The sequence below is a fragment of the Haemaphysalis longicornis genome, unplaced genomic scaffold, assembly GCF_048455015.1.
Source record: "Haemaphysalis longicornis isolate Haplotype H1 unplaced genomic scaffold, Haemaphysalis longicornis Haplotype H1 scaffold_11, whole genome shotgun sequence".
NCBI classification, from domain to species: domain Eukaryota; kingdom Metazoa; phylum Arthropoda; class Arachnida; order Ixodida; family Ixodidae; genus Haemaphysalis; species Haemaphysalis longicornis.
The window spans coordinates 474,342-490,770 of NW_027526214.1; positions in this window are offsets into that span (position 1 = coordinate 474,342).

A 16,429-nucleotide genomic window follows, 5' to 3' on the forward strand; every position below is an offset into this window, starting at 1 on the left:
AACGTGACGCTGTCGCCTCAAGCCAGCATGTTCGTCACCGTTGAATGCCAGCGAGCACCGGCAAATTGTGGCATCGTGGAGCAAAACGTTTCGCTTCTCCTCGCTCGGCAAGTTTGCGCCGCCCGTGGCTTGGTTGACCTTATTGACGGGCGAACCGAAATTCTCTTGACGAATTTCAGCGCAGAACACCAGCATCTGCCATTCCATACAGCCGTCGCCTACTTCGAAGAAGTCAGCGATGGTCCCAAGCTACACAGTTTAGCGGAGTCATCCACCTCAACTCATGTCTCAAGAACTACAAAGGTTGACGTGAACCCCAACCTGACAGCACAACAACAGCGGCAGCTTCTCGAGATCGTAGACTCTTTTAGCGATTGCTTTGCTACGTCGTCAAAAGTACGGCAGACCAGCATAACAAAACATCGTATCATAACCGACGAAAACGAGCGACCCATACACCAGCGCCCTTACCGAGTTTCGGCAAAGGAACAGGATGCTATTCGCCGGCAGGTAAAAGAAATGCTCGCCGACGACGTCATACAACCATCAACGAGTCCGTGGGCGTCACCTGTGGTCCTCGTAGAAAAGAAAGACGGTACGCTCCGTTTCTGTGTGGATTACAGGAAACTGAACAAGGTGACAAAAAAAGATGTGTACCCTCTCCCGCGTATCGACGACTCTTTAGATCGCCTCCGCCATGCTACGTTCTTTTCATCGATTGACTTACGCAGTGGATATTGGCAAATCGAGGTTGACGAACGAGACCGCGAGAAAACCGCATTCATTACTCCAGACGGGCTCTACGAATTTAAAGTGCTCCCATTCGGATTGTGTACCGCTCCTGCCACGTTCCAGAGAATGATGGACGCTGTTTTATCCGGCCTCAAATGGCAGACATGCCTTGTCTATCTAGATGACGTGGTGGTGTTTTCTGAAACTTTCGAAGAGCACTTAGCGCGACTCCGTTCAGTTCTGCAAGCCATTCGTTCTGCGCAACTTTCGCTCAAACCAGAGAAGTGCCACTTTGGGTACAAGGAACTGAAATTTTTAGGCCATGTTGTCAGTGGTGAAGGCATCCGTCCCGATCCAGAGAAAACAGCTGCCGTAGCCGCATTTGCCGTACCTACTGACAAAGGAGCTGTCCGCCGCTTTTTGGGCCTCTGTGCATACTATCGGCGCTTTGTGCCGAATTTTTCTAAAATAGCGGAGCCTTTAACCCGTTTGACGAGAAATGACGTTCCTTTCAGTTGGGGCCCGGAGGAGTCCGGAGCATTTGGCGAACTCAAAAATCGGTTACAGAGCACGCCTGTCCTTGGCCACTTTGATGAAGATGCAGAAACGGAAATACACACCGATGCAAGCAATATCGGCCTAGGAGCGGTACTTGTACAGTGGCAAGATGGTGTCGAGCGTGTAATAGCATACGCCAGCCGAACTCTTTCACGCGCCGAAGGCAACTACTCCACAACAGAAAAAGAATGCTTGGCAGTCGTGTGGGCGGTCACCAAATTCCGGCCATATTTATACGGGCGACCTTTTAAAGTGGCAACAGATCATCACTCCCTCTGTTGGCTGGCGAACCTGAAAGATCCTTCAGGGCGTCTAGCCCGCTGGAGCCTCCGATTACAGGAGTTCGACGTCACGATAGTGTACAAGTCGGGCCGCAAGCACAGCGACGCAGACTGCTTGTCTCCCGCCCCTGTTGCTCAGGACACAACCGATGCAGACGATGATGGCGGCTTCCTCGGTGCCATAAACCCAATGGATCTGGCTCAAGAGCAGCGAGATGATTCAGAGCTCAGTCCCCTAATTGATTACCTCGAAGGGCAAACCTCTCGGTTACCTCCAATTTTCGCACGCTGCCGTACATCGTTTTGTACAACGTCCTGTACAAGAAGAATTTTGGTCCCACGCAAACAACGTACCTGCTCGTCGCTCCCAAAACACTCCGTGAGGAGATCCTCGGAGCCTGTCACGACGAGCCGTCCTCCGGTCATCTCGGCTTCTCCCGCACCTTGGCGCGCATACGCCTTAAGTATTACTGGCCGAAGCTGACTGAGAGCGTGAAGCGGTATGTTAGAACCTGTCGTGACTGTCAGAGGCGCAAGATGCCACCGACAAAGCCAGCGGGATTTCTGCAGCCCATAGATCCCCCACAAGTACCCTTTCAACAAGTGGGGATGGACCTTTTGGGTCCTTTTCCTCTGTCCTCGTCTGGCAACAAGTGGATCATTGTTGCTACTGATTATTTGACTCGTTATTGTGAGACCAAAGCTATTTCCCGGGGCACTGCCACAGAGGTTGCGAAGTTCTTCGTTGAAAACATAGTACTTCGCCATGGTGCCCCGACGGTAGTCATCACAGACAGAGGAACTGCTTTCACTGCGCAACTGCTTGACGAAGTCCTGAAGCTTAGCTGCACCAGCCACCGTAAAACAACCGCGTATCACCCTCAGTCTAATGGTCTTACAGAACGGTTAAACAAGACACTAGCAGATATGCTTTCAATGTACGTAGACATAGACCACCGTAACTGGGATGACATCCTTCCATATGTGACGTTCGCCTACAATACGGCGGAACAAGAAACTACGCGCTTTTCTCCTTTCCGTTTAGTATACGGTCGGGATGTCATCACAATGCTCGACTCGATGCTTCTTCCCGAAGGGTGCGCCAATGTCAGTTGTGGTGCTGAAGAAATCGTTCAGCGCGCCGAAGCCTCACGCCAGCTAGCACGTCAGCGCATTCGACACCAGCAAACCCGTGATGCGCGGCGGTACAACCTCCGGCACAGAGAAGTCACTTACCGGCCAGGAGAACAAGTGTGGGTGTGGACCCCGGTTCGTCGACGAGGCCACTCCGAGAAGTTACTGCGACGCTACTTCGGACCATACACAGTCTTGCGCCGGATGAGTGACGTGAATTATGAGGTTATTCCTGAAGGAACAGTGCGTTCCCCGCGGGCCCCTATGCGAGCTGAGGTTGTCCATGTTGCACGGATGAAACCTTATCACGCTCGTTGAACTCAACCTCAGACAACTGTGGTGTTGCGTAAAACTGTCATTTCTCTTGTTTTTCCTTCTAGAAGACCTGCTTGTAGAGCATCGGGACGATGCCTTTCAGGGGAGGGGGCAATGCCGCAGTGCAATCCCCCCATCGGGGTATGCGTCATAGCGCCGGTATGAAAGAACTGAAAAGGAAGACGAGGTAGAGGATCGAGACGCGTTCTGCCTGTTTTGCCAGTGCTATTGCATCGCGGCCTAGTGTGTCTTCTCCCTGTGTGTCTACACCATTAAACTCTCCTGTTTCATTTTCCCCGTGACAATATACACTGATGAGAATCCTACGCAGTGCATTTAAATAGGCGCTTCTTTCGTATTGTTCGTTTGCAAAAACCATAAAAAATAATTATCACCATGAATATCAAGAAACGATGAAAACGCATGTAGCAAGTGTAATGCGTTTGTCAGAGTTAGGTAAAAGTTACCACAACGTAAAGTCATATGCTATGCATTGAGCTAAATGTGACGAACATTATTGGATTCCGGTGTACTTAGATCATTGCACATTTTGGTAAATTTTTAATAATACGTCCCCACTTCGTAAATTCAGTAGTGTACGTGCGTATGTATGTATTTAGGTTTGTCTGTGTGTGGGTGTGTTTGTATGTGCGCTTGTGGATACGTGTGTGTTGTGTATGTATGTATGCATGTATGTGTGTATTTAAGTAAGTGCTATGTATGTGTGCATGCATGTATGTATCCATATATCTGCGGGTGTTTGTATGTACGTACGTACGTGCGTTTGTATGTGTGTATGTTTGTATGTATGTATGTATGTATGTATGTATGTATGTATGTATGTATGTATGTATGTATGTATGTGTGTGTGTGTGTGTGTATGTATGTATGTATGTATGTATGTATGTATGTATGTATGTATGTATGTATGTATGTATGTATGCATGTGCGTAAGTATGTATGAGGGTTCATATGTATGCATTTATGTAGGTGCGTATGTATGTTTGTTTGCGCGTATGTATGTATGTATGTATGTATGGATATGTGCATATGTATGTGTTTGTATGAATGTATGTATATAAAGATGTGCGGATGTATGTATGTAGCTGGGTATGTATATGCGCCTTTTTATGTTCATATGTATGTATGTGCGTATGTATGTATGAATGTATGTATGTGTGTATGTGCGTATGTCTGTGTGTGCGTAGGTATGTATGTGCGTATGTATGTATGTATGTACGTGGGTATGTTTGTATGATCAGCCTATCAAGGGCGTGGGCCGTGGGAGTCCAATGCTCCTCTACTTTGTGGGAATTGTGGCTGCCCGCGATGCCGACTCGGTACTACGCGGCAGCGCTCGGGGGCCCGCGCGGCTTGCGTGGGATCGCGCAACAAGACGGCAAGAATAGAGGGTTTCACTTGCGCGTCGAGAGATGGCGCCACCGGCGCGCTTGGGAGCGGGAGCTCGGAGTTGCTTCGGCTGCGGGGAGGCGACTGCGGAGAGGGTGGGATTCGGCGGTGGCGCTCGGCGGCGGCGGCCGGCCGCTGCGATCGAGGAGAAGACGCCGTGCGGCGCCGGAGCAGCCCGGCGTCTTCCCCCCAGCCTGGACCGACCATCGTCCACCGGTAGCGGTGCCGTCGAACGACTGCGGCGCTCGAGCAACGCAGGACCCGTCGATGACCGAGAAGGCGGGGCGAGCTAGGTGAGGGGTCTTGGAATAAACCCCCCTTGGACGCTGGCGTCCGTTGCCTATGTCTTTTGCCTGCCTCTCACGCCGGTGCCATCTAGACGACAGCCCGTGTGGAGGATCGTCAGGGTGAGCCCTTACGACAACTACTCTGTCCGAATAACTTGTTCGCGCATTTCATTATTTCATTTGTTTAGAGCGCTATACTAGTTTATAGTCTCATTTCAGGGTAGCCATTCTGTTATCACGGTGGTCAAAACCTGCCCTACCCGACATGCCAAGATAACTTCACTTTCAGGGGTACCTCCCCCGCCCAGTAAAAGTATTCCAAGATGCTCGTTCCCAACTTCGGAGCGCTTCTTTTATCATTCTGGTTTGGATTGCAACATGGACTGACCTAAGATTGTTTTGACGTAACAACTCCCTGCGCGATATTCTTTTTCGAATAGGGAAGCCAGCAGTCTAAAATTACAAGGGAAACATCAGAAATGTTTAGTAAAAAGATTGGAAAGCGCACTGAAACAAAACCTCCCCACGTACTTCCGTATGACTTCTCTATTAGCTGCTGCACTTCTTTCCTCCCGTATTCGCTATCCTAAAAATGTATCTCATGCACGCACGCACATACGCACCAGCACATATACACACACACACTTCTAGTTTTCCCTACTTTTTCCAAGTTCCTGCGCGTCATCAACTATGCCTCCATTGCTTTGTACTTAGCTTTATTATGGTCATCGTTTTCTGGTTAAAAGCCCTTGAACACGTAAAGTTTCTTGTGCACCGAGCTTGCCGACAATGTCCTATATTCTCTTTCAGAAAATAACTCTACTCAGTTGGGAATTGCCCTCCTTCTCATATGTGCGAGCACTGTTTTCTTGTTTCGTTTTTCCCCTCTTACTGCTATCAGCTTCATTCACGTCGCAGTAACCACGTAGCCCTTCTCGTACGACCAGTACCTGTCTAACTCCCCTCTGACATTCCTGGAAACCTCGCTTGAGGTCATATGGAGTCACTACCAGACATCTTACACCATCTTTTTCTGATTCCACCCAACTCCCGACCCTTAAAGGATCTCGTCCAACCCCTCCTCTCTCACCATCAGCGGTAACTTTTAAGGCAGTAAATTCCCGTTTCTCTATGGCTAATTTAGTCCTTTCCGACACATTCTATCTCAAACCGGGCTTCCCCCTCTCTTTTAACACAAGTAATAAATATGTGAAGATAAAGCCTGCAAAAGAAACCTTCCCCACAATAAAAAACAAATTTGAACTACTGCACGGATCACACGCCACTCAGGCCAATTGTGTGAAATTAGATTTATTGATTGACTCATTGATTCAATAATTTATTTATAATAGGGTTTAACACGCAAACGCAACTCAGGTGATGGGGTGCGCCGTTATGGATAGCTCCGAATTAATTTTTACCACCTGGAGATCTTTACGTGCTCCATCTCGTCACTGTCATACCACTCAGACGAAGACATGGAGGTAACATCTCTGCCAGTGCCAAAGGCGGAAAGAGAACAGCGCTCCATGGCGGGGTGAGGCAAAAAGCCACCAGTTGCCTTTGAGTCGTATGTCAAAGATACATTTATCCACAAACAGCACTGTCTTTCTGTTTTCTTTGACTTAGAAAAAGCATACGACACAACTTGGCGTTACGGCATACTGCTTGATCTCAAGGCATTCGGTGTGTCTGGACATACGCTAAACACAACTGAAAGTTATTTGTCGGTGCGGACATTTAGGGTAAGAGTAGGGACAGTGGTATCAAGAACATACATACAAGAAAATGGGGTTCCCCAGAGTGGAGTATTAGGCTGCACTCTGTTTATAATAAAATGAATTAACTTGGGAAATCGTTGCCACCCTCAATCTTCTACTCAATATAAGATGATGACGTCCAAATAAGCTTTAGGTCATGCAATCAGTCAATATGTGAAAGGCAGATACAGTTAGTTGTGAGCAGGCTTGCAAAATGGACGGAAGAAAATGGTTTTAAATTAAATCATCACAAAAGTACATCTGTTTTATTCACAAGACAGTGTGGAATTCGTCCAGAACCCGATGTCACACTGAACGGAGAACGGATTGCTGTCAAGAAAGGCCACAAGTTTTTAGGTGTTGTACTTGACGGAAAACTAACGTACGTATAGCACTTAAAGAAAGTCAAACAAAAATGCCTAAACACCATTAACATTTTAAAAGTGTTGCCACATCCGTCTTATGGGGCTGATAAAGACTGCCTTTTTCATCTCTGTGAGTTTAGTTAGGTAACGTATAGACTATGGAAGTGTAACATACGGGTCTGCGACTAAAACTGCCTTAAAATGTTAGACCCAGTACGATATTTGGGCCTTTTGCTTGCTTCTGGAGCCTTCAGGACAAGTACAATCCAGAGTCTTTATGTAAAATGCGACAACTGGAGCCTAATGCACCAGCGTGCTTATACAGCACTCCTCTATGCTATCAGGAGAATGTCTATGACGAATCACCCATGCAATTCTATTGTGAATGACATCTCATCGGCCCATTTGTATTTAGCGCGCCCGTCGATCCCTGCCCCAGTAGCCTTGCGTGTCACAGGACTTGCAGAGGATATAGGGGTGTCTTTAGATGATGGCATAAAAGCCTGTTTGGCCGATATAGTCCCACATTTGGACATGTCAACTAATCATTGTGACACATCCTTTAAACAAATTGACAACCGTCGTGCACCACGCGAATTGATTTTACAGCATTTAAGTTCACACCACAGATATCTATGCGCCTCTTTTTACACAGATGCTTCCAAGTCTTCTTCTTCTGTGTGCTATGCTGCACATGGCCCGGACATTGCCATAACAAGGACATTGAACAGAAATTGTAGCCTCTTTACAGCAGAAGCCTATGGTGTTCTAATCACAGTGGAACACATTACACAGAACAAAATAGAAAAATCAGTTATCTACACAGACTCCCTAAGCGTAGTAACTGCACTGGATTCCTTTGCGCCCACAAAAAACGTTATTCTAAACCGCCTTTTTAAAGCTCTTATAACTGTTTATAAGTCAAAGCTAAAAATACGTGTTCGCTGAATCCCTGGACACGGTGGCATTATGGGCAATGAAATTGCTGACCAGAACACCGCATTGGCGGCCCTCCATGGGTGTTGATGTAGCGCAGGTCGCTCACCTCGATCTGAAACCAGTAATCCGGAGGGGAATACGTAAATGCTGGCAGCACATGTGGGACACAGACACGGACAACAAGCTCCACTCAGTAAAACCAAACCTAGGAAGATGCACAACAGAAAAACCAAACAGATTCATTGCAGTATCCATTTGCAGACTGCGAATAGGCCACACTTACACTACACACGCATATTTTTTTAATAGAACACTCCCACCTGTTTCTAAAAAGTGTGGGGAACGGCTCACCGTCCTCAATGTGTTAATTGAGTGCACATTCTGCAATGAAGGGAAAAACGGCATTTCCCTAAAATATATACCTACAATATTCCACTACATCCTTCACTGTTTTTAGGAGATGAACCTATGATTACAAACAAAAATCTTTTAAGTTATTTTGCAGACAAGAAGTTTTTAAAACTCATATCGTACAGGTCGTGACCTCAGAGCCTACGAGCAGTGAGTGAGGCCCTCATGCTTTCTTTGTCCGCACGGGAGGCCCACCTTCGTCCCATGCTCTTTGGCTCCAGGTGCATCACTTCGCACCCATAATCCATTTCAGCCACCCTTATGAACATCTTCATGCTTTAGTGGACGGGCCCTCTACACCCATATATACAGTATTTTAAGATATATCACACTCATTTCATACATATTTTAAACACAAACATGACTATTGAAAGAGTAAGTAACATAGTTCTTGCGCTCTTTCATCTTAGAAACCCTTGCGCCAATAAACCACAAAGATACATACATACATACATACATACATACGCATGCAGACGTCACGATGGCTATGCAAAGGCAAGACGATTGTGCTGGACAGGTTTTAACCTCCTAACGAAGAAGTGGCGATGAGAAAAGCGACGACAAACACATAATCCTGGTAATGTATTGCCAGGTACAGTGCCACTCCATTTGTTGCGTTTTCTTTCGCTCTAGCTAAGATTTTGTATACTGAACCATGCTTTAAGTGCGTTTATTTACTAAGAAGTTTATTAGGGAAGAGTACATAATTAGGAATAACTGCCTTCAGCAGCGTTTTGGAAAATTTTATGTTTCGGTACCCACTCCGCACTGTAATGCCCATTCGCCAGTTACGGTAGTATTTAAAAAAAACAAATAAATACACGCTGAATATAGCAATCTACTAATACTCTTTATTTGTACTTCGTCTGTATTATATTTACGACACCATGCTGCACCCCCAAAATACTGGACAAATAAATACATTTGTCGAAGAATGCTCAAGCAAAGGAAAGGCGCGACAATTACATTTAAGGATATATACGTACAGTTCAAGAAGGCAATCAGAAAAGAACACAAACAGGAATAAACATACCTCTGTAATAAATTATACAAATTATACACAAAATAACTTCACAGCATTGTCACAGAACCTCGCAACAGCCACACACATGCGAACACTATTACTACCGCATTTGCTACTCTTCATAGTAGCTACTTTTGCATCTTCATTTGTGACAAGTATTTGAACTCGAACCATTCACAACACACGCAAAATGTCATTGAGGACCTTGCTGCAAGTGTGTGTGATTTTCGCATCTTATGGCGGGAGGTATTTGTTTCTTTGGAGCGGGCCGCTGGGAAAAGAAAATACTTCTGCAGTATCAATGGTTCGAATTTATCTTAATAAAATGGAGGTGCGAAACAATAAACGAATATTTGAAACTGTGATATCGCAAACCCTTCTCAGGAATTGATTTTAAAACATTGCGATTTGCAAAAAAGAAGAAAAGAAATAAATGATAGCCTCAATGTCCTTCTGTTATGATGTGGAAGTTCATATAGAGCTATAACCAGTACCTCACGAATGGACAACCCCTGTAAATATACAAAATACAAAATCAAATACCGAAATATTGAAAAAAAAAACCTGGTTGCTGAGCATGAATAACATATTACAGTAAGCGGCATTTGCCTTACTATCAGAAACACTTTTTACAGCATGTTTAAAACAAAATACAGCTGTATAAAAATTTCAATGACACGTGGGAAAAATTCTACCGAAACAGCCCATCGATACAGACCAATTGGGAAAGAAAAATAAATGTATACATTTTAATAAAATTATCGTAAATCCGCATTAGGGTTGCAATCCGCCTCTGCATCCGCATTAGGGATGCAGAGGCGCACATTTGGCTGGACCTCACTTTGCGGTGTCCCGAACGGCTTCAACGTGAAAAAAGTGAAGCCTTGTTTCGCAAAAATTAAGAATAGCTGTGAACGTGAAAGAGCGAGTTCACCAGATTCTTCCAACTGCACACGCGGAAATACCAAAAATTGTAGCGCACGTCGCACAAAGAAGTCCTTATGGTAGGCGCAAAGTCTTTCCTTACGATGCTGTGCAACCACTGCTTCATGCGCTGGACATCTCTTTTGACACTTGGTATGGTAAACTGCGAGAATCCTTTTTCACTTTTACTATTACATTGGTAGGCGCAGCAAAATGGCATTGCGATTAGGAACAAGCGCGAAGAAGCGCAAACGCTATGAAAATGCCGTGGCCCAAGGGCGGCAAATCGCGTCAGCAAAAAAAAGATAAAAATACAAACAAGTTCGACACCCACTTGACGAGCGGCGGAGATGTCACGGTGACGTTTCTTGAGGTTTCCGCTCCCCTCAGCCAATTACGGACCGCGGAAGCACCGTCATCTCCTCTCCTGAGAGGGTGTGCGAGGATGGCAGTGACGGGTAAGGGAAACGGCAGCAAAGATCCAAGAAAGTCGCTACTTTCCCAAATATAGGGGCTTTACCCAAGGAGCCTCCATACCGCTCGCTGAGCGGGCAGCGGCTGTGGTCGCAACCACGTCGGTTGGGGATACCGCTGCATCCCCGGCCTCCTCTACACCAGCCTAAAGCTTATGCAAGCGCACGGAGGAAATACAGACGGTGGCACCCGCGGCACTTGCCCCCCTCGCCAAACCGCCATTGCCACGCGGGCCCCTCCTGACGCCCTCCGCAATCGCTGCTCGAACGAAGGACACCGGAAAGGATGCGAAGTCCGGCGGGTTCGGTACGCTGGGTACCCCTTCAAAATCTGATGATGCCATAGATGTGGGACCTATCCTGTCTGCTTCGCAGCAGAAGGAGCGGGTCCCTCCATTTAAACGTCCAGAGAAGGTTCAAAAACCCCTTCCACGACTCCAAGCCCCAAAAGTTCCTACATAAATAGTCACACTCCAGTAGATCTGAACACTTAATAATGGGAAGAGAACATACAGTTCAATAGAACAGCAGAAGCCATCTGAATAATCTTGAAGTGTACGAGATTTTGCATGCTGATCAGCCAACTGTAATGTGTGTCCAAGAAACACATTTGAATTCCAAATACACAATTTTCTTGAATAGTTATGTGGTATGCAGATGGAACAGGGATGGCTGCAGACACTCTTCTGGCGGTGCGGCCACAATCACCCGGTAATCCTTAGCATGCCACCCTGTCACTTTGAACACTGTCTGTAAGGGTGTAGTAATAAGCCTAATAATATTTAATAGGTTGATAACGGTATGCTCCATATACATTGCACCTCATGTTGCGCTTTCGAGCCCTCACTCCGAGTGCTGGTTGACCAGCTACCCTAACCATACATCCTTAAAGGCGGCCTCAATGCTCATAACTCTATTTGGGGCTCTTCTCGCAGGGATGCCTGAGGCCGCCTGATAAATACATTCATTAAATCTTCAGGAAAATGCCTTTTCAACAATAAACCGCTTACATACCATAACACAGCACAAAACAGATACTCACATCTTGACTTGGCTATTGGTTGTGCACTTCTCTTTCCATGTTTTGAGTGGGGTGTGGGCACGGACCCATATGGTAGTAACCACTTCCCCACCTCACTAACGTATATAGGTAAAAGCCCATGCAGTCCATTTTCCCGGAACAGGTTCAATAAAGCACGATTTAACTGGAATACATTTACAGAAACATCCAAACAACACCAGACAACCATTAAATCACTACACAGTGAAGAAGCTTCCCAACAACTCACAGTGCATATCCTCTACGCCACCAAAAGGGCCATTTTTCACGCCTCTGGTGCCCGGCGTAAGCAGCGGTGGCCGTGGTGGAATGATGACTTTAGGGTGGCGCAAGAGGCCCAGAATAAGGCGTGGGGTATCCGTAGTCGGTACCCCACGTCGGAAAACCTCCTATTGTTCAAAAGGGCAAAGGCGATGGGAAAACGTGTTTGCTGTGAGGCATACACGAGAGAGTTGGCATACATTCATAACCTCAATTACTCCTACACAGACACACGAAAAGTACGAACATGAATATGCAAACTCAATGGACAACAAACATACAGCCTCCTCTGGTCGGCACAACTGGGGACACACTCGCAGACCAGGCTGACACACTCCCACAACACTTTCAACACGTGTCCAGTTCAGCACACTACACAAACAGTTTCATGAAACACAAACCATCGGCCGAAAAGAAGTCGTTACTTGATAACGACAAGTCAGCGTCATCTTAAAACTCCGAGTTTTCAATTCATGAGCTGAGGGCCACTCTGAGCAATTGTAAAACCTCAGATCCACTCCCAGACAACATCACATATACAATAATACAGCACCTACACTCAGACACACTTCCAACACTCCTCCACCTATATAACAAGATATAGCTTTCGGGGCACATTCCAAGCTCTTGCAAGGAGCCTGTAGTTGCAGCTTTCTTGAAAGAGGGGAAGGACCCGTCGTCCCCCTCACGTTACCGTCCAAATGCCCTGATGAGCTGCCTGTGTGAGCTTCTCGAGAAGATGATAAATCGCAGGCAAATGTACTTTCTTGAGTACAACGGTCTCCTCGAGGGCTGCCAGGGAGGATTAAGTGCGGGGCGATCAACGAATGCTAAACTCATAGCTCTTGAAACATAAATAAAGGATGCCTTCGTGCATAAAGGGTATTGGTTAACTCTGTTTTTCGACCTCGAGAAGGCGTGCGACACCGCTTGGAGTTATGGGATCCTTTGTGACCTCAAGGCATTCGTTTTTTCTCGTAACATGTTAAACACCCTTGTGAGGTATTGTCGGAAAGAAAGTTTTACTTAGAGTTGGCTGTGCACTCTCAAAGGTACATGTGCAAAAAATGGCGTGCCACAAGGAGGCGTGTTGAGCTTCAGTCTCTTCATAGTAAATATAAACTGTCTTGGAAAGGCATTTCCACCTACAATGTCTTATTCCATGTTTGTAGACGGCATTCGGATATCTTTTAAATTGTGTAACATGTCCATCTGCGAACGTCTAGTCGATCTTGGTGCCAAGGAACTTTCCAGCTGGGCTGACAAGATTGGTTTTAAATATCATCCCGGAAAGGGCTCCTGTGTTGTGTTGTTCAGGAAGCGTGGGGTACCGGCACTCATTTTTCAAACACAGTAGTGTGTGTCAAATCAGAGGTTAGATGAGGCAAGAAGTGAATGAGGGCGCACTAGAACGATTGGAATTAGAAGCTCACAGTAAAACAACAAATGCGGCAGTGCAGGCAAACATGTGGAGGGCCTACTTTGAAGTTCGCAAAGTAAAAAGAAACCGTTTTCAATACCGGCTTAGTATTGGTGACCGTAATGGCGCCGGTGGGGACCCCGAGAACCCATACTCATGCTGTAACCCAGCGTGGTAATGAGTTTTAGGGTGACGTGCAGAAACCTCCAACGGTGTCCGTCGCAGACCAGGTGATGCTCCATCTGAGGAGATGACTTTGTGTTTACAAGGCAGCGAGCTCCGCGACCTCAAGCTATCAGGGCAAGGGTGATGAAAAAAGTACCCACATCTCCTGCTTTTTTGCATGTCTTATGGTAAAGCGTCAAACCCACAAACATGATCGGCCCCTGAAAAGGGCCGCACGGAAGGTACAATTCCACCACACGCAGCCCTCCGTTTTCCAAACCCGGGTAAGTACCCCATTTTTTTCGTGTTGGAATGCACTGAACAAGAAAAGCCTCTTGCCTCAATATTCATGTTCTTGATATCAAACGTTCTGGACGGCATTGTTGGTGACTCAAGTAAAGCCAAAAACAACGAACTGGAGAAATCCTGGTTGAAGTACGCAACCATCAGAAAGCCACGATCCTCCTTGCACAAACTCGCACGGTCAATCTAGAAATCGAGGTGACACCCCACCGAAGCCTCAAGAGTTCTGAATGTGTCATTTCCCAACTAGAGCTCATGAATGAGACAGATTCCGACCTGCTGGAGGGCCTGAGATATGAGGTCATGACATCTGTGAGGCGCATAACTATGAGTAGCTTCGACAAATAATTCTCGACCAAGCACAATATCCTTCATTTCAACCATTCGACACCCCGAGAGTACATAAATGCATGATTTGTATATTATAATCTCAAGCGCTACATTCCAAACCCTCACAGAACCTTTGTGTGTCAGCCGTTCAGCCACGGAACAAAACTCCTGCCGTGGCCATCGTACCTGCGCAAACTGCGCCCAGCATGATCACCCATCAAATAGTTGTCTATCACAAATCCTCATCTGCACAACGACCAGTGATCCCACGCCGCCTTGTCTCAAAAATGCGAGGAGTATAAGAAGGAGAAAGAGATAATAAATATGAAGGTCACTGAAAACATAATCCTTCCCTGTCTGGTTTCCCTTGCGACCCAGTTCACGAAGCCTGACCTCGTAGCGCCGCCGACCACTTTCCTCCCCCGGGCTGCATCAGGCAGACCAACCCGTTACCACGCCGCTTGCCGAGGTATCAGTGGTTGTGGTGCCCGCCGTCTCTGTCGGAACCGACGCCGCTGCTGCGACGACCTCTCCGTCCTCCAGTACGTTGGAAGGTGCCGACAGATGGGAAACCGGCGGCTCCGTATCGACGGCCACCGCTACCGCAGCGCCCATGCCATTTCTAGAGCCCCCAACGCCCACTGCAGTGGTGGGTCAAACGAAGGGCCCTCGAAGGGGGAAACGTCCAGGCGGTTCAGTACGTCGGGCAGCCTCAGGAAATCTGACGACGAGTAGCCATCGTGCCGATCTTACCTGCACCGCACCGCAACGAGTGGCCTCTGAAGTCCAAGCCAAAACAAAGGCGCAAAGATCCCCCTTGATAGTACCAGGCCCGAAAAATAAATGAGCACACAGACCCCCATACCTCCTAAATTTCCATTATGGGAAGAGGAAATGTTATTCAATGGAACTGTAGCGCCCTCCTTAAAAATTTAGATGATGTCAATTGGATATTTCATTCGAATCAACCAAGTGTGGAGTGCCTTCAGGAAATATGGTTAAACCCTATTCAAACAAATTTCGTGAACAGCAACATGTAACTTGAAAAGGAAAGGGACGGTGGTGGTATTCCTTCAAATGGTGTGTCCATCATTTCCCGGAAATCTTTGGTCTGCCACCCTTTCCATCAGAACACTGTCCTTGCGGCTTTCGCAATTCGCCAATTATAGTGAATAAATGTATAACAGTATGCTCCCTCTACATTCTTCTTGATCACGTGGCATTAGGATCCGAGTTTGGGGCTCCGATAGAGCAGTTACCAGAACCATTCCTTCCATTAGGAGACGTCAATGCTGATAACCCTCTTTGGGCTTCTTCCTGCACAGATGTTCTACGACGTCTCTTGGAGAAGTTTCCAACATTATTGGAGAATGCCTTTTCAACAAAACAGCCTGCAAACTATAACCAAAAACAAAGCAGATATTCATAAATGGACTGGGCACTCGGTTTTGCTATTCTGTTTCCATCACTCGAATGAGACGTGGGTACACACCCTTATGGTAGCGACCACTTCCAACCTTATTAAAAAGTATAGGTAAATGCTCCAGGAGTTCATCTCCCCGCAGCAAGTGTATCGAAGCAAACGCTAAATGAAGTACTTTCCCAGATACATATAAACTACAAAACACAGCCATAGCACACTTACACCTAGAGGACGCCGCCCGAATTGTTACAAAGCGCATCCTTCATGCTGCCAGAAAGTCCATTCTCCAGGTGTCTGGTGCCATGCGCAACCCAAGGAGGCCCTGGTGGAACGAGGACTGCAGACGAGCACGAGACGCCCGGAACAAGTGGTGAGGTGTCCTTCGCCGGTACCCCACGTTAGATAACCTAGTCTTCTTTAAACACAGAAAAGCATTAGGGAAGTGTGCGCAGCGTGAGGTAAAAAGAGAAAGTTGGCGCACCATCCTCACATCCGTAAATTCATACATCGACACTCAGTAAGTCCGGACACGAATACGAAAATTCAAAGGACAACTAACACACAGCCCAACTCTGGTTAGTACAAGAGGGGACACACTCGTACACCAGGCCAACACACTTGCACACTTCAAACACATGTCCAGTTCAGCACACTGCACAAAAGTTTGATGAAAGACAACTTGACTCGTGAAAAGAAGTTCCTGCGTGATAGCAGCAAGTCGCACACTCCGTACAATTCCCCTTTTTCAATTTATGAGCTGAAGGCTGCTCTGCACACATGTAAATTTTCAGCTCCAGGTGCAGATAAGATTTCATACACCATGATACAATACCTGCACGCAGACACTCTTGAGA